The sequence below is a fragment of the Rhopalosiphum maidis genome, chromosome 2 (genome assembly GCF_003676215.2).
Source record: "Rhopalosiphum maidis isolate BTI-1 chromosome 2, ASM367621v3, whole genome shotgun sequence".
NCBI lineage: Eukaryota > Metazoa > Arthropoda > Insecta > Hemiptera > Aphididae > Rhopalosiphum > Rhopalosiphum maidis.
In genome coordinates, this window is record NC_040878.1 from 22857756 (window position 1) to 22881141 (window position 23386).

Sequence of the window (23386 nt, forward strand, 5' to 3'; positions counted from 1 at the left end):
CTATTCGTACACAACAACTTTAAACATGTACCAGTAGCTGCAGCTTTCCACAAACCTTAATGTCCTGATCACTTCGCAATAAACTATTTGAATATTATGTCAATTTAATGACTGATCATTAGATAAAAGTTACAAACAAATCCTTATGACTCTAAATAAGGCGACATTTTAAAGTGATATACCGTAATAATAAGTGATGTGGGTATTGAAAACTACCAACTAAGTAAGAAATATAACCATTTTGACACATTCAACTACAATTTATTTTGCAACATACTAATTTAAAAACCAACTTAGTTTAAATTGAATAGAAAGTCATTCGTTTAGATAAATATCGAATGCCTTACATCACAATGAATAAAATGGGTGAAAAATATCGGTTAAATGAAATTTTCCGGCCCTTGAAACAAATGCGGTCATTAATAAATATTTTATTACCAACTATGTAGAATAAACATTTATATAAAATGTATTTTTTTTTCTTTTATTACTTATGATATTGCAAAAATGTATTTTAAAAACTATACTCTTTTCTTTTACCTAACAGAAAACTTATCATCATAGAATGCATATAATTGTACTATATTTAACTGAGCTATGTTTATGTTTCAACATGTATAAATTAAATATAATAAAAAATTACTATTGTAAACCATGCAGATCAATATCATAGTTTTTACACAAGTGTGTAGCTATTTTGTTTTTATTTTTTTGTAAATATCATAGGTGTGAAAATACGAATTACATATTTTAATGTTTTACAAAAGTTGTTCACACTGGATTTATCCTCCATAATAATATTCCAAAAGTTCGATCAACGTTTGAAACAAACAAAAGTTTCTACGCCAAACACATGGTATTTATGAAAGAAAAATAGAAAGATCTGTTAACGTCTTGCTGTAGTGTGAAATCTGCAATCGATTGAAATATATGCAAATACAATAAAATAAGAATATTATACCAATCATCGTTACTTATTATCGAAAACCAAAAACAAGAATAAAAAAAGGTCCATTATTCAAGAAATAAAACTTTTTTATGCCAATATTAAATACAAAAGAAAATAAACCATCAATCAATCGTATATAGTTTTATTAAATTAAATGAAAAAAAAATAGAAGATATCGTAGCATACAATATTAGCATAATATTGCATAGTGTTATAATATTTAAACATAGGTACTGTATAAAATAGTTAATATGATGTATTATTATATATTTTTATTAAATAAAAAGTTAAAATTTCTACGATTATCAAAAAATATTATTAATAACAGGTTAAAAGTTATTTGAAATAAAAAAAACCACTTTTATCATATTATAATGTCAATACATCAATTATCTATAGTACCATTGCTAGGATCGTTAAGTCCATTATTAATTTTTTCCGTATAAAAGTATATTTTGAACAGTTATACAATTCTCATGATGCCTAAAAGAAAGCCAAAATAGGTTCTCTTCAATAGTATCCCTTCTATTTTAACATCAACCTTTTTAGTAGTTGAATTTTAACCATACAAAACAATGATAAAATCAGTTGTTTTCTGTAAAGTAACTTATATAAAATAAAGAACCTGGATAATTTTCATTTACATCAAACCTTATTATTATTTACAAATGTTTCTGGAAACTTATTAATACTCTTAACAAAATTCTAATAAATGTAAAAATAAAATAAAATTAAGGCATAAAAAACAAACCAATAAATAATAAATAACCAAATAACATAGGTATAATACCAATCTCAAAAATCTAATACTAATAATTCCTCAAAATTTAGTTCAAATATTTGTGATATTTTAATGTTTTTACATAATTTTATAATTAAAATATATGTATAATTATTAAAATTTGGAATTCAAGTTCAATAATTTATTTAAGAGTATTTCAATAAAAATTTTAGTATTCATTCAAATATTAACTACCGATTGGTTTATTATTATTATTATTAGTATATATTTTATTTTAAATTAATCATTTAAAAAAATATTTCTGATAGATTTTCGAACCATTATTTCTTATGATAACTGATAGGAAAAGTTTTCAGGAAACTTAAAAATTTAAGTATCAGGGCAGAAAAACAATTAAATATTCAATATTAATTGTACTGTCAGTTGGTGTAGGTGAGAGTGATTTAATATCCCAAGACATTTCTTAACAATTTGGAAAAATTAACAGCACAATACCTAACCATATGAAATATACAAATACCAAAAAATAGAATGCATTTATAGCCTAAGTTTATTTGTTGAAATGTTTGAAATATTTTCTATGCATGTCAGTTTTAATACTAACAAACAAGATTAATGTGTATATCGTAATTGTAATTAAATAAAAAAAAGCTTTTAATAAAATTTGATTATTTAATATTTTAATACTTCATAAATAATGTTCATAGTCTTTTTTTTTTAAAAAAAAAGTCCTTTTGTTTACAAAAAAAAAAAAAATATTATAATATATCAATTATATTAATGGTGATACTAAAATAATCGTAATAAATAAATTTGAGAGGAACAATAATATAATTAATAACAAAGCAGTCAAGTAGTAAAAAAAAAAATAGGTATAGAAATTTGTATAACCTAATATTTAAGTTTAAAATGTCAGTTTAAATAATAACATAAATAAAATTATATTGCGAAAATATAGAAGATATTATACACAGGCAATATTAACTAAAAAGAAGCAAAGGCGAAAACAATAAGAATCTTGAATCGGAAAGGACAGTCAAACAGTATAATACAATATTTTAATCGAGGGTTGAATAGAGCATTGTTAGAAGTTATATCTTTAAAAAAATATCAAACCATATTATTACTTATCTAAGCTAGAACAAAGGACAAAGTTTTTTTTATACTTTTTTATATAATTTTCCAATGTTTAAAACATATAAAATATAGAAAAATGTGAGCAGTTTCTACGAATACGCCTTAATATGCAGGTATAATATAATCATATGTGCATCTATATTACAGTTATTACACTTCCACAGTCACGAACTATTTTTCATTATATAAAACAAAGAGTTTGGAACTAAAAACATTTTTCCTGTTTGAGTTTCAAATACCAGTATCGATTATTTTGCAATTTTGATTTCGTTTTCGATTATTATCATTGATTTTTTTAATTTCAGTTTCGATGTTGTTTTTGAGTTTTAACAGTATTAATACCTGTTTAAAGCCCATTGACCATTATAATGAGCAAAACATTGATAAAAACCACTGAAAAGTTTATAATGTAAAATAACATATTACTTAGACAATTAAAAATGTAATTAAAATAAAATCAAGAAAATGAAGAAAAACATAACATATGCTGTGATTGACATATAATTTAAATATAAACAAATCACTAAAACTTAAGAGAAACTTAAACTACTACCTAGTTCAACTACTGATTTAGTTGTAATACGTTTAATGCGTTTTGAAAATATACTAGTATAGTTTAGTTAAACCAAAAGTTTTGAACATACCAATAACAGGAACGAGAGTCAAAACGTGTATCAAACTTAAGGTTCTATATCTATGCAAAAAAAAACCTTATATGGAAAATTGGAAAAAATCAATTGTTTCTTGTGAGTAGGTTTATATTACTTTTAATAAACTTATTTAGACATATACAGCCAGAGTGCCTTACAATGTTTTGTTTTAGACAATAACTTTTTTCTCACTTATTTTATTGAAAATTATTTGTGTATGTATAGTGACATTTGATATAACCAATGTATTTTAAGTCCGAAAAAAAATGGATGAAGTTTTTTCAAAAAAATAAAAATGCGACCATTTTTTTTTTATATATATTAGAAAAATGTATCTAATTCCATAGGCTTGTAAAGAAATATTTACAATATTATTAATTATTTTAATTTAAACTAGTGCTTAAAGTAGTAATTTATATTTAATTAAGTTTCTACCGATTAAACATAAATAAAAAAAAAATGTGTTATAATTTTAGTCGTCGATATTAATGTGAACGAAACAAATATTATATTATATTATACTGTAGAAGAACCTAATAATTTAAATAATATAGAAAAATTTATTTTTTATAACTATTGTTTGAAAATTACAACTATGCTCTGTTGTTAATAAAATCAAAATAACATTTTAACAAGCATATTTTGATAGCCAAATAACAATACGTATACAATATTTTGATTACAAAGTAGATTTGGATACTTTAAATATATTTTAATAATTTATTTTATTTTTCTAAAAGATTACACACTCGTACTTTTTTTTTGATAAACGTCAACACCCTCTAAAAAAAAAATAAACTTTTTTTAATACTTAAAACAATTTCATTGAAAATAAAGGTTTTTGTACGACTAAAGAGTAAAGACAATACTTTTAGAATATTCAGTATTTAAATAATACCTTTCTTCTGAACACTGCGTGCATAACCATATTCAAATTTAAAGGATGGGATTCAAAAACAATTGAAATAAGATAGAAAATAAAAGAACTAACGCTTAATTTCTTCTTTTCAGAAAATCATTAATGAACAATGGTTGGTATAATAATTTACCTTATATTCAGAGAAAAATAGTTTATGGTAAAGTATATTCTCTCTAAAAAGCTAAATAAACTAGATAATAATCTTTTTAACCATTGATCAAATGTGTCGTCTAAACGAAAAATTTTTCAAAATATTCTACAGTTATAGGTATTTTATATTTTTAGTAATTTATAATTATTGTTTTTTTTTTTTTTTTTTTTTAGTAGCATATTTAACACGTGTAAAATATAAATATTTTTATGTTATTAACACGGATCAGAGATATTCGATATCCAATTCAATCATTCTAATTTAATCGTTATTAATTTCTTTTGTAACAATCTAACGAATCTCTAATGATAGGGATGATGCCTCCAAAATCCAAAAGTGTAAGCAAAAACTCTTGAATGAGTAAAAACCCAATAACAATAAATTAAAGAAACTGGAAAAAATATTAATCAAAGTACACAATAATTTAAAATAACTCATGATTTTTTTTTCAAATATTATACATTTTACTATTTAAATTATTAAAAATTTCCGGGTGAGTGCTACTATTTATTTGATTCGATAATTGAAGAAGAAAAACATGTTTAACGTAACTGTTATTACGTTAAACATGTTATACGTCAGCATTTTATGCTTAACACTCGTTAAATATGTTAATTTCACAATATTTTTTAATTCTCTAAATACGATTATGCAATCCCAAACATACTCAGTAATAATCACTAATATTTACCACGAGTAATATGCTCCTAATATTGAATACAATCGTGATACCTACTCGTATTTGGAAATACCCATATTTAAAAAAATGTATGCAGTTCAACTATAAATTGTATTTAGTTTTCATAATGTACCAATTGATCATATTGTATAATTATCCTATATAACCCTATAGTATTACACTAATTATTTTTGTATTTTTATACAAACGTCTCTTAAATTCTAAAGAATAATATGTATAATCATTGCATTTTAAATATTTATTCACATAGACACTACTTAATTATAGTTTGGGTAATTAACCAAATGTGTATAATTAAATGGGTGGTAACGATTAACATCATACCGTTTTCTATTATAGATAATTCTTATATTTAAAATATACAATAAAGAGAGGATTATTTATCGAATTAAAAATATTTGGTCGGAATAGGAATAGTAATAGAATAAATTGTAGAATTGTTTTAATTATGAATGGGGTTTATTAAATAACTAAAAATAATGCTTTACGGTAAAACAATAATTTTATATTTTTTCCAATATAAATCTTATCATTTACTCTATTATATATATTCACTATTGACAGCATCTAATCAAGTATTTCATTAATCTGCTCAATAACTCATTGACCATACATTAGCTGATTTGTTCATTGGTCCATTAGACTTCAAGAAGATACCCTTAAAACTAGAATGAATTGAGTTAAATAGACTTCAGTCAATTGTTCACAATTAAAAGACACTCTTTTAAAAATAAACCTTTAAGACCGTGTTAAATTGATATACAACTAGTGAAATAAAAATTACTGTTTTTAAATAATAATGATTTGAAAATATTTCTAAATTTGAAAACTTATTTCTTTATACAAATCATATTGTATTCATTACTTATAGTAACGAATATAAATAATAATGCAATTATATAATTGTTTTCGAATAATATACTACACGTTTAAACAAATACATTAATATTGCGTTTAATATTATTCAACTGTTTCTAAAAGTAAGTGGAAAAATTATAATGACTTGATATATTTATCAAGCATGCAGTAGGTATAATAATTACATTATAAAAATCCGAAGTTATAAACATATCAAATTTAAATTTTTAAGTTCTAATCTTTTAGATGTATTGTAATGTAGATGTAAAGCAATACAAAAACCTGTATAATACTTTTTAAATATAGACAATAAGCCTAAAATATATTAGACAATACGTGTATCCAAGATAATAACCTGAATCAGATTCTTTATTATTACCGTAGTAAACTGTGTTAGAAAACGAATTTTTCATTATTTATAGCTAGTTGGTAGTTAAAAGTATAGTCTCTTGAACATAATTAATTAGAAATAATAAAATATATAATTATTGATGTGATGTTTTATAATACAGTAAATTAAACTATAGTTTCTGTATACCAATAACGAGTAAATTATAACCAATTTAGAGAATTACATGTAAAAAAAAAAATTACAAATAACAATAATTAAGAATTACGGTTTTAAAGTTTAGTTCATACTTGTTAATAGTGCTAATACATCACGATTCCACTTCATTGTTCACAAAAATATTTATTTTGGTTAAATAAAGTAAATAATTCCAAACCTTATTCACTTATTAGCCAACACTATTGTAATACTAAGATATTTAAAACTTGAATAGTTTAAATTTTAATTGAAAAATTGACGGTTTTCAAATTTTTTAAGTGTAAACTTTTTTATTCCGTAAGTAGGTACACGAGTAATATTGTAAAGTATAACACAAATTATTGACCTCTAAAAAAAAATACATTCGGATTAGTAATAAGTAATAATAAACATTAAGCACAAACTAGATAACCCGCTCAATAATAATATAATAGCTCCACCCATATTATGATATGAATTTTAAATTCCTGACAATAGATGCCGCATGTGTATATTTAATTTATGATAATAATTTTATAATTATATAACATTTATAAATATTTTCAATACGATATTTCTAGATAGAAATAAAAATAAAAATAAAAAATAATTCTTAAAATATTTTTATAGTTATTCCTTATAAAACAAAATTTACTAATTTCTATATTTGAGCTCTAAACATGGATAAACTATTATGATATAAATATCTAGTTATTTGTGCATGAATGGACAATATTGAACGTCTGAAATTATGTATACCTAACACGTTCAAAAATCTAAATAATCGTAAAATAAAATTAAAATTAATTTTAATAGGATAACTTATTTAATTTATGATAAAAAAATAAAAATTACATGATCGTTTTACTTCGTCGTAAACAGTTGTTAACAATAAATATTAGAACGTACATGTGTTTTAAATATCCACCACTCGTCAATTTTATCAACCAGTGACCGATGTGTATAGTGCCATTGTATTTTAATTTTCATGTACACACAATACACATTTTTACATACTATACTGATGCAATCGTGACAGTGTTTACGTTACTAATATTGTATAATACATATTTTCTACTGTACCAAATAATACTTTTGTAATCGCCTTCAAAAGTTTGCTCCAGTAATAAATATTGATTACAAAACAAACTCGTCATAACTGACTAAAGGTCAAAACTAAGTTATCAGGATGTTCGATGATGCATATCGCATATACCATATTACTTCACATGTATATTGTATAGTAAAGTGTATAGACGGCGTAAGTAAATAGTAAAGTACACTTACCGAAATATGATTAAACGTATTATATTGAATCAACTGCTCTAACTAATCAGCTATTATTATTGTTATTATTATTAAGTTCGTATTAGGTGTACGGCATAATATATGTTTGTATTAAATATAAAAGTACCTAATTTAAATAATTTAGTAAACAAAAACGAACCTATTATAATATTATGATATTGCAATCATTTTTATTAAATACTCAAGATTGTTATTTATTATTGTTTTAATGACGTTTACATCGAACCTAATAACATTAATACCCCTTTGCCTAATACAATTCCAATATTTTATTTTGTAAAGTCTTGATCGATAATTTAAAGAATCTAATTTAAAAGTTCAAACTATACATATTATATATATGTGTGTGTTTAATTTATACCACGAATATTTTATCGTTATATACGGTACTCATGCATATTAATAAACTCACATATGTGTAATATATTTATAATCATGGTATACTTTTAAGATAACCATACACTTAACGATACATTTAAAATAGTTTCAGATCTATATTTATAGATCTCTGCAAAATAGTTTAATGTCAATCACTCTTTTAATTTTAAATAATAAATATTAAGATCTGAATATATTGTTATTTATAAATATAACCACACAAACTAATATACAATAACAATAGGCAATCGAAATCTTCTGAGTTAGTGTCTCTGACTTAAGTACATTTAGCTGTAAGAGAGACTCGTAAAAGGGATTTACACAATTGTCTGTATCACTTCCAATATATTTCATTTGGAATTTCCCGCTCTCATAAAATAAATACAGGAATATTTCACTAACATTGCACATCACACACTTCGAAAATTTAGTAGTTATATTGACAGTTAACCAAAGTTTTCAATAATCAATTGTGTATGCATTATATTAAGCCACAGAGATAACTCGTTTAATATTTTAATACATATAAAGCTTACTACATAAATTCAAACATGTTTAGTATACAAAAAGGAAACTTTAGTCATTTCATTATTTATAACAACGACTATCTAACAATAAAAAATAAAAAATAAAAAGAACATTTTTACAAGAAATATTTTAATATATAGTTAAGAGAAAAATAATTATATGTGATACGGGTAATAACTATTTGCATCAGGAAAAAATAATACATAACATATTAATATAAGTGGACAAACATTGTTGCGAAAAACCACCCATTAATACATTCAAAGATTGAATTTTATTTTTTATTATTATTTATTTGGTATAATATTTAATTTATTATTAGTAATTAGTAGCAATTATTAGTATTATAAACATATATATATATATAATTTATCATAACACTATTTACGGCCAAGGCTTCTTGGAAGGACTAATGGGAGTTGTAGGAACTTTAAGAATTTTGAAAAGTAAATTAGGTTGGAAGATCGGATGATCGTAGAAACATTTTTAAAATAATTTAGGTTTTAAGGGGCCTTTATCAATTTTCTTGACGCAATAATATGGAAATGTTGAATTTCGTAGATATTGGAAAATGAAGATATATCGGGATAAATATTATTGCGTATTTACCTGCGTAATCAGCAACCGCAGTATTAGGATCAGTGGGTAGATAAGCGACAATCGTTTTTTATAGAACTTCAAGAACTTAATATGAAAAATACAGGTGTTTGTATACAATTTTATTATTCACCAAATTATTATGTTAACTGTATCTCTCTGAAATTCATAAGATATTTATAAAATATTTCCTTTGAAAAATCTAATCCATGTTAAAATTATAATCTAATTTAAAAGCACAGAAAGTATGATACGAAAACAAAAATGCATTAGTGTAATAGCAATGGCTTCGACAGGTAATCCAAAAATGTTCGATAAAACCGTACACCATTACGCCAGAATATATTTTAGAAGTTAACGCAGTGACATTGTTATCCACACGTTTCTGAATTCGGTTAAAGATCGTCACCGAAATGTAACAGGCCATTTCGCCTCGTTATCAATTAAATTTATTTTTATGTATCTGTCACACGTATTGGAGCGCTACGTCGGATTAGATATATAACATGACGGAAATTCAACCGTGCGTGCACGAACCTTCACCGCGAAAATTACCTATTCTCATCGGATGGCTTATAATATGTACTCCCTCGGCGACCAACATTTCCACAGAAACTAAAATCTTTAACTCTATACTCTCTCTCCAAAACTAGAGGTCATCTGCTAGGCATGTGCATAAACTGGATGTGAAAATCGAGAAATCACTGTACACAAAATGTTATAACAATTATCAAATTTGATATAATATTAATTTGTAGAAAAGTATAGTATGTAAAAAGTATATTAGTACACACCAAGTACGTAAATTTAATATTTAAATTTCAGGTTAAAAAATTAAAAAAAAAAAATTATACTAATTACGGTGAACGCGGGATTTGAATATTTTATAACACGAATAATAAAATTGATTCACAGTAAAATAATCTAACACTAAGTTTTTTAAGACTCGTAGAAGGGAATATCATTTACTATTAACGGTGAATATCAAATTCAGATTTTAATCCTAATTATCTAGTACTATCCAGCCCAATTGAACCAATAGATGATCAATCTTTCAAAGTACAAGTGATATCTATATGCATTGTATGATTTCTTGATTACCGTACAATAATTCATAATTTAATAGAGCGGTGAGTACGAAAAACTAAGGTATGACCCAAAAAATTGTCATTGCCTATCTTTTCCTATTTTTATTTTATTTTGTTATTATATTAATAATAATAACTTATAATAACTTTCCCCATAAAATGTATTCCAAAATATTGTCTATTTTCTAATGTCAAACTTGAAGTATATTGATAATAATAAATAGAATACATTATCGAGTTATGGTTTAGCTATTTGACCAGATTATTTAATGATACTAAATTATATTATAATAAATTGTTATAATAGTATATTAGTGCTCAAAGAAAATAGCTAGCAATAGGAAGCTTAAAAAATAATTGAATAACAATTTATTTATATACTTTTGAAATTAATTAGCTTATATATTAATTTATATTAAATTATATTGATGTTATATAATTAATGAAGTTATTATTCATTAAACATTTTTCATTATTATTGAAAAACTTTCAATTGGCTTTCATCGACGCAATGTATAAATTATTAACGAGAAACATGATAAGGTCCCTTATACATTAAGGTAGAATAGGTTATATTATATAGAGTCCTTAAAATTTTGGCTGAAATTGTAAAATTAAAAAGAATTGTGTGATATTACTGAAATTGTAAAATAATTTTCATTACATCTGTTACCTGCATAACTATAATCAAGATAAAACATAAATCAGATAGAAAATAAATTATTAATGATTTTGGTTTCATGGATAATTGTATACTTCAAAATAGGCACTTATTAAAATGTTTTTTATTAATTGATAAATTATAAGAAATTAAACTTATTTAATAATTAAAAATCATAGAATCAATAAAATAAACGTTTTTTTATTTTTAGAATTTAGTAATTTATAAATAGTTATAACCATTAGGTAAAATAAGTAAATAGATAAAAATATTTTAATTTTAAATACGTATATGTTTTTAGATTGTCTTTATAGTTTGTATTTTGATGAACCATTAGACCAGTTTTTTTGTTTGTCTTAAATTTAGCAAAGTGCCATATTGGATAATTCAAGGAAAATAGTATAATATTATATAATAATGATTATCACTTCTACACATATTTTAAAAATTGAGTTTTTGAAACCTTGAAGTGTACGAGAAACGCTAAATTATAGCAAAAATCAACCGTGCTATATGAGTTATGCTTGTAACTAGCTAATATAGCTAAAGCTATTTCATCGTCATCATGACATAATAGTATTTAGCTAAATAATTGGCACTAAATTTTATATTATGTAAGAATTTGAGAATTTGAGATTATACACAAAATAAAAAAATGGCTTGCATAGTGATTATACGTATTTTTTTATTCTAACATTAAGTACGATATAGAAATTTATCAAAATTTAGTATTAAATTCAAATTAATTTAAAAATGCGTTCTTGACATTTAAAATATTAGATGATATTATTTATATAATAAAAGTGTAATGATAGTAAAACAAAATAAAAAATATAATTTTTTTTTTTTGAAAATTTCTTGATTCACCAAACGTTTATTTTTTAATTCTAAAATTGAAATTACATTTTTTTTTTCAATTATCATTATATAATCTGTAATATGTTGTTTTTTTTTTACAAAATATGAAGGTAGGTTGTGAATATATTCTTGAAGGAAAAACCATCCAGTGATGGAACTTCACGAGTTATTAAATAAATCAATTATAAATATATTATATTATGGCTAATAGTTTCACTGAAAATAATTCCCTACAAAAGGCTACAATTTCTTATTTAAATTAACGATTTCGAGATTCTATCAACAGATGTTCTTTATTATTATGTTTCTCTTAATAGTATTATAACATATCATAGGTACATAATAATATGATACTTGATATAATTTACCTAATCATTGTGTTGTAAAATACAGATTATTAAGTTTTTAATAATATTATAAAAATATTAAAAATATATTGTAACTATTTCAACTATTTAATTTTTCAAACTACAGGTATTTATATGTGTTAAGCTAAAATTGTTTGTATTAAATATTCCCTTATTTGAAAAAATATAATATTATTTTATACCATTAAGCACTAAATAAAAAAAAAGTTTAAATCATGAAATACATTTTTTTTTACATTTTAAATAAATGTTTAAGTAAATTTTTTATATAGGTACGTTATGAAAAAGTATTACATCAAAAATGTAGTAAACAGAACTTAACAAATCTCCAAACATTTATGATAAAAAAAAATATATATTTTTAATTTACTATTTTAATTATTAGAATTAAATTTAATCTTAAATACAAGTATATTTAACTATTTAAAAGCATTGAAAGATTAGTTCTAAATTTAATGTTAATAACCTGAGTATAACATTACTAACATAAACAATAAACTCTATTACATAATTATACTTTATAATGTTTTATATTTTATATTTAATATTTACACACAAAATTATCAATGTTCGTTTAGTAAATCATAATTATAAGTTACATACTTCCATATGGTATTCTGTAGTATTTAAGTTTAGAAATCGTGAAACTATGTTTAATTATCTTTCGTAACCTACTATCTATTATAAAGTATTTAAACTAAAGCAAATTTAATGTATACACACAAGCCTATAGCCCACAGGCCTAACAGAATAAGTCAGCCATGGCGATGCTGATAAGTTATAAGGTTATATAAGAAATAATTTCAAGTCCCTATCAAAAATATCATTGAATTACTACAAATAACAAGTTTTTTTATTATTTTGTTTACAAGTCCTTTTTTTACATAGTCAAAAATTGATCTTCAAATAGTTATAAAAAAAATTGTGCCTATGTATTTTTATTATTTTCAACCTACTATAAGGTATAATAAAAACACGATATTGGTATGATTCCAATAATTCTACATACCAGTTTTAGTTCAGTTATTTCAGTAACCATGATAATTAATTTACTATTTATAATTACAAATACAAATTAGTTATAAAACATTTGTTTACACTAAATAAATAAAATTTGCTAAGACAGGGACAAAACAGAAACCCTTTGATGCAAAATTATATTCAACGCTTTTCAGCGGTCACGATAATTTCTCTAGAAACACGAACATTGTATCGCCAGTTTAGATTACGTCATGGAATTTAATCCACATTGTCTCCTATTTGTCAAGAAACAGAAATTTGTTGTTTAGTTAGCTTGGTGTAATATTATAGTATTAGCATAACGTTGTACAATTTAAAAAAGTAGAAGTAGCTGGCTCCTTATTTTTTTTTGAAAATAGCTTTAACATAAAATAAATGAAACAAAATTACGTGAAGTTTTTTCATTATTGACCTTATCAGTTTACATCAATATTTTATTGAGGGATCTGATAAAGTTTTAGGTTCATAAATATTCAGGCACACAAAAAAATTGTGATAGTAAACTGAGTGTAATAATTTATTGATACTGCAATGACATTATGTTTCAAAATATTTTATATATATATACCTATAGTTAAATTTTATGAAAAATAATTATCAGTTTGTATAAAATATAAATTCTAACATATAGTAAATAATTTAATTATATTTTATAGTATTATACCTTGAAACTATTGGATGTTAGAATATTATTTTTATTATTATATTTGTTCTAAATTATAATATGTATATATTTAAATAATCATATGAAATTCTAAACATTTTAGAAACCGAAAAATTACTACTAATCAGGTACCAAAATAATTCAGATTGTGGTAAATGGTAAATTATAATATAATATTAATAAACATAGGTGCCGGTCGAAATGTAATATATAAATAATTAAACGCATTTAGAATAACAATTATAACTATATCCAGTGGTGTGGCGAATAGGGCAATCAAGAGATTGAGGCTTCTGAACGTGTTTGGATACATCATGCATGTGGTCCTGTTCGTGGATGGCTAATAGAAGACAAAGTATGACAGTAAATTATTGATTCAATTTAATTTTTAATTTAAAATTATTTTTTTTCCATAAGCCTATGACTAGTGAACCTTCGTCGGGTTTCGGATAAGTGAATTATAGAATTACATCTAAAGAATATCAAATTCATTACTAATTTACTATAAAAATAATGATGTCATATAAATAGTTGTTAATATTACGTATAGATTAAATACCAATATTAGTGGACAATTTTAAGGCAGTTGTTATTTAATATGTTTATAAGCAAGAATATATTTATGATTTTTAAATTAATTGACTGCAGAGATACAAGAACGAAATAATTAATGTATATAAAATAGATAATCAAGTGCTTACAAATGATAAGAAATAAATATTGAAGAAACGCGGAGAGACCAATAAATAGTACCGATAAAATCACCGAATAACCCTCGGCTATTGAATTAAATATACTAAGATATAATAAAACTAAAGCAGAACATTAAGTATTAGAAGGTCGATAAAAAGCTATTAAAGTATAAAAGTATCTGTATAAATATACAAATTGTGTAATATTAATTTATAATATATTTTTAATTTAAAATTAAACATAACAACAAAATAAATATGGATAATTGCTTAAATTATTTTAAACAATATGCCATGAGACGTCTTACAATGATACAAGTACATTCTACATCATTAGCTAGTAATGGTTATGTATTAGTTTTATGTAGGTAATAGGTATACATTATTTATAAAAAAAAATAATGCTTTAGAATTTATAATTTATAATATATTTTATATCTTAGTCATCGTCTGAAGAGAATTATAATGACATAACACCTACATTTTATAGTTATGGTTTATATAATAATATAATCAGTACCTTTAATTACAGATGCGTAACCTACTATTAAATATTATGTCACCGTTTAATGTAAAATGCGTTTTATTGTTTAGTAGCTTATCATTTTATTTTAATTATAAGATATTATACTTTCAAAAACCAATAAATAAATAAATATATTATCAACTCATGTTATATTGTATAAGATAATAACTTTATAAATTTAGCCTCTGCCTATTCCATAGGACTTACTTCAACTGTTAATTTAAACATTTGAAGTCCTCTTCCGTGCAAGGAAATTCAATTTTAATAAATTAAACAAAAACAGTAAGTATTTAATATACGATTTAAAAAAAAAAAATACAACAGTTTTGTACACACATATATATATATATATATATATATATATATATATGTATTTGAATTGCTTCAAGACGGAATCTTAAGATCTAAGTTTATGACGAAAGCTATATGTTTAACATTTGACTAAAAGGTTTTCACAGTAAACATGACTTTCTTTTCTTTACTTTAAAATATAATAAGAGTTTAACCAGCCTTCTTTTTTCAAAAATAAATATACTATTATACCATTACAAGACATTAGAACATATGGTGACAAAAAGAATAAACTATAATATACAAAATATCTCTAACAAAATTTAAAACTATCCACATTTTTAAGATTTAAATAGAATTATTGTTATTCATATTTAACTAAGTATGCTTATTATTAGTAGTAAATATTAAAGTACAAAATTAAGAAGCATTCAATTTTGCGAATAGCAATTTGATTTAATTTTAATAAGCCAATTTCAAATCCACCAGAAACATTCAAATCAATTACACAATGAATATAATATAAATATATATATATATATATACATATATTGTTTTAATAAACATACAATATTAGTTTAAGATAAAATAAATAATTTATAAAATACTTATACTTCTCCAAAATAAACAACAAGTTATTATAAAAATAAATATTTTGTTTGAAAATTGTTAAACCAAAATATTATATGAAATTAAATATTCAAATAAATATTTAACAATTTTGTACTTATAATATACCTTTAAAATAATTTATGCATTTTTATCTTAAGAAGGTAGTTTCAGAAGTAAAAATATTTATAATTTTAAACAGTTAAAATCTAATAAAAATTATATGGTTTTACAATTTTTAATTTCAAACAAATTCAAAGAGTTTAATGTATGCATATGTTGGCCGTTGTATCTAGAAACTCGAAAGTTACTATCAAGAATTTTATGAGACATTAATTATGAGAAACATGTTAGAATATTCTGTCAACATCATAACGAAATAAACTATACTTTGTAAACACTAAAGATTCTTAATAATATAATTTTTAGATTTTACAAAATAATGGTGTCGAACTTAATGGTTTATTTTTGAATTCAAAACCAATTTTAATCATATAATTAAACACTGATATAATAAAACTAATGAGTTAATTTTTTTTTAATTTATTCAAACCCATATCACTAATTATTAGATTGAAATAATAATTGTAGTTTCTAGGTAAATATAATCCTTACACATATAGGTACTATTATTTTATCAAATATATTCGAACCTAATAAAAATTAAATTAAATTAAAATCCCGAGACTATAAGCAATCATCAACTATTATGATCAAGCTTATTAGGTACCTATTGTCGTGTTAGCTTCAATTTTAATTGTTGCAACATCCAAAAATATTAATTATTATTTGCAAGTAGTTTTAAATCTACAAAAGAAAATTGAATACTAAACCACGTGATTCTTTTTAATATTTGTTTTTTACCTAAATACAATCATTGTATTCGAAAATCACTTTATTTAAAAAATAGTGAACGTATTAATAGAAAAAAAGTTCAGCCAACGCTTTAACTTTAAAATGCCCATTTTTCCGACAACTTTTTCACTGACCACTGATCATTATTGAAAACCAGTCCAATTGTAAAACGTGATATTATATCATTTTTAAACTGATTTAAATTAACGTATACCATATTATATTTAACAAGGTTTATTTCGAGTACATTTTCAACATGACTATTTACCATACGCAATGATTTTAGATTTTTATCAGTAAACTAATAGAGTATTGTAATTTTATAATATTTCATTAGAAGGTTTTCCTATTTATTATAAAAGATGAAAATTATGATGGGTATCTATTCTCTATAGCACACGGTTTTTGTTCAACTAAATAATAATAAAAAAAAAAAAAAATGATTTACACAGGACAGTTATGTTTTTAGATAAACCTTAAGTACAAAATAGTACTAACTAACAATATGAGTTCCGCAATCACAATTTTAAAGTACAGACATATTTTAGAGACACTTGCCTACGTGGTATGTGGTAGTATAGACGAAAACAGACTGTCACTTATCTCATCATTCTCATCCTTGTTGAAAATTAGCCTCCCAATTATTTATCGACAATAGTTTTATTTCTATTAGATATTATATATTTTATTTCATTAGGTATTTAAAACATACGATATGCGTTATAGTATTATACAGGTTTTTCATAATTTGTTTTCAACTCAAAGATTATAGCACACATGACTTGCACAAGTCTGCACTAGAATTGTGGCTTGTGGGATTCTGAAATCTTTAAATCGATTCCAAACATTGCTTAAACGTTGGCACGAAAAAGTAATAAATATATGACCGGGTTTTTAGTGACGGCACAGTATATCAAACGAAGTTCAGCAAACCGTTCAAAAATGTACAAAATATGTAAAAAATATTTCAAATTTTGCTTTTATTTTTTGTTTTGGCGAAAAATATAATGTGAAAGGGTTATAATATATGATTTCATAAAAAATATCATTCTTATCGAATACCGTTATAATAATGTACCTACATGGCTACATCGTGTACGCCCAATAACAAATAGACGCTGACTATTAAATACTTTAAATATTTAAATATTCAATTTTTTTAAAACGCCATGATTAAATGTATTCTTATGTTTTTATACACATTTTTTCAAAAAAGTGTGAACGATGAAATACAAGGCCTTCGTTTGAGGTTTACTTGACGTTGCGATATAACACTGAATGTTTGAATTTCCAATATATTAGACATCATAAAAAATGCATATTAAAACTTTAAAATTGTGATTAATATAATCTCTATTTCCACATATACATTAATCAAAACTACTTCACTTAACTATAATTTTGAATGAATTATAACAAAATAGTTTTTAGTGATTATTTCTTGTATATTATTAAACCAATATTACGTTTAATTAAAAACTAATAAATAGAAAATTGATTATTAAATATAATCCATTTTCTTTTTGCTTACATCGATCAAGTCAATTTCTGATTACTTCATTGTGTCATTCCAATATGTACAATGTCTTATATTTAACTGTAGCTATAAATCCTTTATTGCCAATTTTTCTCGCAATCTCGGTTTTCAGATCATTATTAAGTTTCCATTTCTCATTTACACATTATTTTGTCGCTTGCCAGTGCTACTATTTAAATTATATTATGCTGTTATAAATAAAAGTCATATACTATTTGTATAAATAATAATAATATATTATTATTATTATATATTATAAAATCTTATGATACTTAAAACTCTTACATAGTTTAACTTAATTTCATCACTTTCTATTGTAAAAATATAATTTTTATTATGGATGTACCTAATATTTACTAATAACCTATTGTCTATTGTTTCTAGGAATAAACATTTAAAATAAAAATATCAACAATTCAATTACTAAATTCTGTGAAAATTAATTTTACAACAAATAAAACAACCTATAGATTTTCTATCTTAACTAAATTTAAATTTTGAAAAAAAAACTTTTTTAACAACGGTAAAATGTGAAATATTATAATAATTTGTCTTTTTATTATATTATATATCAATTTTGTTTATAGCATTAGTCATTTAGGTACTTAATGTGCATTGTGCATAATAATATTTTTTGATAAAAATCAATTTTTAAGCAAAATTATAATTTTTTTAAAGTATTTAAAAACTGAGAGTGAAAAAAAATCACGGTCATACTATGTTGTAAAATTATTTTTATCTCAATTTTAATTGCAGCTAATAAATATTAAAATATTGGATTAAAACGATACTTGAATGGCTAATTTTAGTTGAAAGTATCTCGTAATTACATAACATTTTAAATAGAGAATTTTGTTTAAAATTTAAATAAATACCTAATTTAATAAATCGATAAGTGTAGAGGTTAAAAATATTTTTAATAAAATTAATTATACACTGGTGTTTATTTAAATATTGCTTCAAAAGTCAACAAAAATATTTCAGTTTTATAATATCATAATATAGTTAAAAATAACAAGAAATATAATTTATGAATTATTAATATGAAAAACATTTAGTTCAACTTTATATTATAACATTTTACAAAAACATTGTGAAATTATTATCAAAATTAACACTTATCTAAGAACACAAGGAACTAACTATATTAGTACCTTTATTACTTAATTTTTTTTCACCCTCTATAGGATCTGACGTATTATTGTTTTATGTTTTTATCTACTAGACACTGCTATGAAAACTTAGTATTTCCCCATTGTATGAATCAAAAATACATACGATGTGAACAAATATAAATATATTGAAATGTAAACATTATAGTATACTATAAACAAAAACGGTGAAAACAACGATGAAATTCTTTGTTTATTTAAAAATGCTTCGTTCATAGAACTAACAAAAACGTAATGCAAGCATTAGGTACCTCTATTATAGACATGTGCTATAGACAAATTAAATTTAAAACAAATTAAAATTGTATCAAGTGTATATGAACAGTAGTAAAAATGGCTATACTTGTGTCTTGTATGCGTTAAACTGTTCACCGTACGTGAAGAAGTAAAATGCATATCAGTGCACTTTATGGTGTGTATACTTGTTAAAATTCGTCATGACTGAGTAAAAAAAAAAGACACAAACAAACATAACCCTTCTGGATTAATTTAATGAGAGTCATTATAATTAAATAATATCACACCATATTTTTCTCCATCGCGAGCACAACAATAATATTATTATTTTCATTCATCGTCCACAGTCAGTGGATACAATGTTTTCGATCATGTCAAAAAAATGTATACCGCAGTAGTGTAGTACGCCATAAATTTCCATGGTACCAAATTGTCGATGTATACCTATTAACTATTATAAGAACGAACGTTGTTTGTGATCCGATTCAGTGTAACGATAGTGATATTTTGGAAATTCACCGAATTCTTTACACCTGAATAACGATTTTAAACAATAGGTCGATATTCAAAATTTCGGATACCATAAGAACTCGGTTTGGCATATTATATGAATATAAAATTAAAATTAGAAATTTCACCTTACTTTTTTTTTATATATATACAAGTACTGTTTGTAAAATATACCTATAACTATTTAATAAAATAAATAGTATATAAGCATTTTAAGTTAAAAGAATTACTATAAACGTATACAATAAAGCAATAAATTAGACATTTTCTGGCGAGGATCAGATTAGTTACCACAAAATATTTTCGATATCTAATGTCTTTGTTTTTTGTTAAAGTTTAGAAATTTTTTAGAAAAACACTAATTTATACATCGAATAACCTAAATTATATATTGAATATAATATAATCTTTGTCCACTTTCTGAACTTTATACATAGAAGATATATAGATGTACTGAATGAATCTTTTAGAACACTTTTTTAGTAACTTAGTTTTTCAATCCATAACTACGCTAGAAACAGACTTATTTATATTTGTGTTTTTGCATTCTTCAATATAGTGGTAGGTTCATAAAAATGCAAAAATAAATTATATTACTATTGTTACAATATTGTATCCATCGTATTATAAGTTTTAGCTTAAAATTTGACACTCGCTACATTTGGTTCTGAAATACATTGTATCTTTATATTTCAAAAACAACAGTGATCGAATTCAGTTGAAGTTTAGTGTTATTGTATCGTATTTTATTGTAACAAATGACGATGGCGGTTGATAATCATTTAAGACAACTATAAAGAATATTATACAGTATAAACTTACATCAAATAGGATTTTTGATAACTATAGATTTAAAACTATATAAATTACCAAATGATTGTATCATTAGTCGTTTTGTTTTTTATTGCAGCACGTTTAAATGTTAAAATTCGAGTGAAATAATATTTTAAATCGTATACCAAATAATATTTGGCCACCTAAATTAGTTATATAGTATTTTAATTAATAATGGAATGGTTTTAATAAAATATATTTTGTTTTTTTTTTTTTTATAAAATGTATTTGTGCTTATAGGTTGTTAAAAAGGTAATTTTTATCTTGCGTTTTTGGAAAGTTTGGATTATATTTTGCGCTTATGAATTACAATCATTCAACCTTTACCTTTTTGGGTGCAAACCAACAAATATCTACAAATATTAATAAACAATGAAAACGTCAAATACAACTTTTTAAACCATACATAATATGTAATAATATTGTTTAAAATTTATTTTTTTTAATCACTGTAATATTTAGGTAGGTACAATAATGTAATTTTAATTAGTTAAATCATTTAATGATAAGTAATTTGTAGGTTCAAAATATTATACATTGTACTAAATTGTAATAGAAGGTATACTCAATGTTATCATTTTATTAAATTTAAATAAATTTAATAAAAAAAAAAAATACAACTAAAACAAACTTAAATTTAAAAATTGAGAATATAATTAATGTATTAAATAATTTAAATATTAAAGTTTTTACTTAGATTAGATTTTTAGATGATACTATAAGGATATAATACGTTTGAAATTTTTTTTTTTTTTTTAATTCAATTAACAGTTATGTACTTCTAATAGCAATTGACAAGAGTCTTAGTCAAAAAGATTAACATTTTGACAACAATTGAACATAGATCAATAAGCAATATAGTATATTGAATATTTTTACGAGACCATTTACTAGACTGCGAGAGTCTAGTGGTTTTAATTTTTACGTGCCGATTACACGTGTCACGATATGAAGTGTCGACTCATCACAGAACTCGTCGCCTTAGTAAACAAATCATTCCAAATTCACGTCGTAACACGACGTATATGATCGTGTCTTTTCTCTTCTTAGGTATAGATAGAGGGGATGCTGTCAAGATTATCATCTATGTGAGTCTATTTTGAAAATCAGCGCCAGTTTGGACTAGATATGATTTATTTAACTTCCAGTTTATTTATGTATATAAATTAACAACATTCAACCTTCCACAAAATGTCACCACTGAATATGTATACTTACCTATACGTATCTGGGCGCCACTAGCGTGACCATTAACCACCGGACAACGACAACGCTAACAGCATTTTTAAATCGATATAATTTATATACGTATTTCTATTAAACACGTAGGCACACACACCGCAGGTAATATATTAGGTACGATAACTACCTACACCTGTTATTATAGCGATATGAAAAATATACATCGTATGGCGAGTTACCTTTGCGTCCATTGCCGTGGAGGGGCACGCGGATCCCTTTTCTAGTGCCGTGAATTTTGCGAAAACGCCACCGCGGGAAACAGTCGACGACCGACGAGAGCGTCGCGTGACTACTGCCGTTTCGGCAGCCGGCGGGGCACGATAAAGGGGTCCTTTGGAGAACGCGCGACCACGGCGACCACTGCGACGGCGGCGGCGGCGAACTGTTGCTCCTATCTCTTTCGGCCTGCGCGCATCGCGGAGGTACGGCTGCGGCGCTGTCTGCGGTTCACACACGGCTTGGACCGCGCACCGCGATCATACATTTTTATTATATCTAAAAAATTGTAATAATAGAAATATTCGGAAAATTTCGGGGAACCGGGAGTGAGCCAGTACTTTATAACTCGTCTATCAGTGGTGAGCAGGCTGGATTTTTTTTTTTTGGTGAAGGGGGGTTATATTTGAATATATAACACGGCGGAGGGGCGGTTTACAAAATGTCCATTATTGTTGTCATCAATCTTCATATTAACAACATAAAATATTAAATAGAACCATATTATGGCAACATAGAATAATATTTTTAATATAGAACTCTAAATCATATATTACACTAGC

General features: G+C 24.0%; 1 protein-coding gene across 4 annotated transcripts in view; it reads right to left on the reverse strand.

Moving 5' to 3' along the window:
• The window catches only part of LOC113551151 (calcitonin gene-related peptide type 1 receptor), a 140883-nt gene extending 117931 nt beyond the window's left edge, over positions 1-22952 (reverse strand). The window contains exon 1 of one of the 4 annotated variants that reach the window (XM_026953203.1): positions 22787-22952. The gene's annotated coding sequence lies outside the window, so the exon portion shown is untranslated. Of the gene's footprint in view, positions 1-6745; positions 6972-22583; positions 22728-22786 lie in introns of those variants that run through there. The other 3 variants (XM_026953204.1, XM_026953202.1, XM_026953207.1) reach the window with 3 other exon arrangements.
• Positions 22953-23386: the final 434 nt, after the last annotated feature.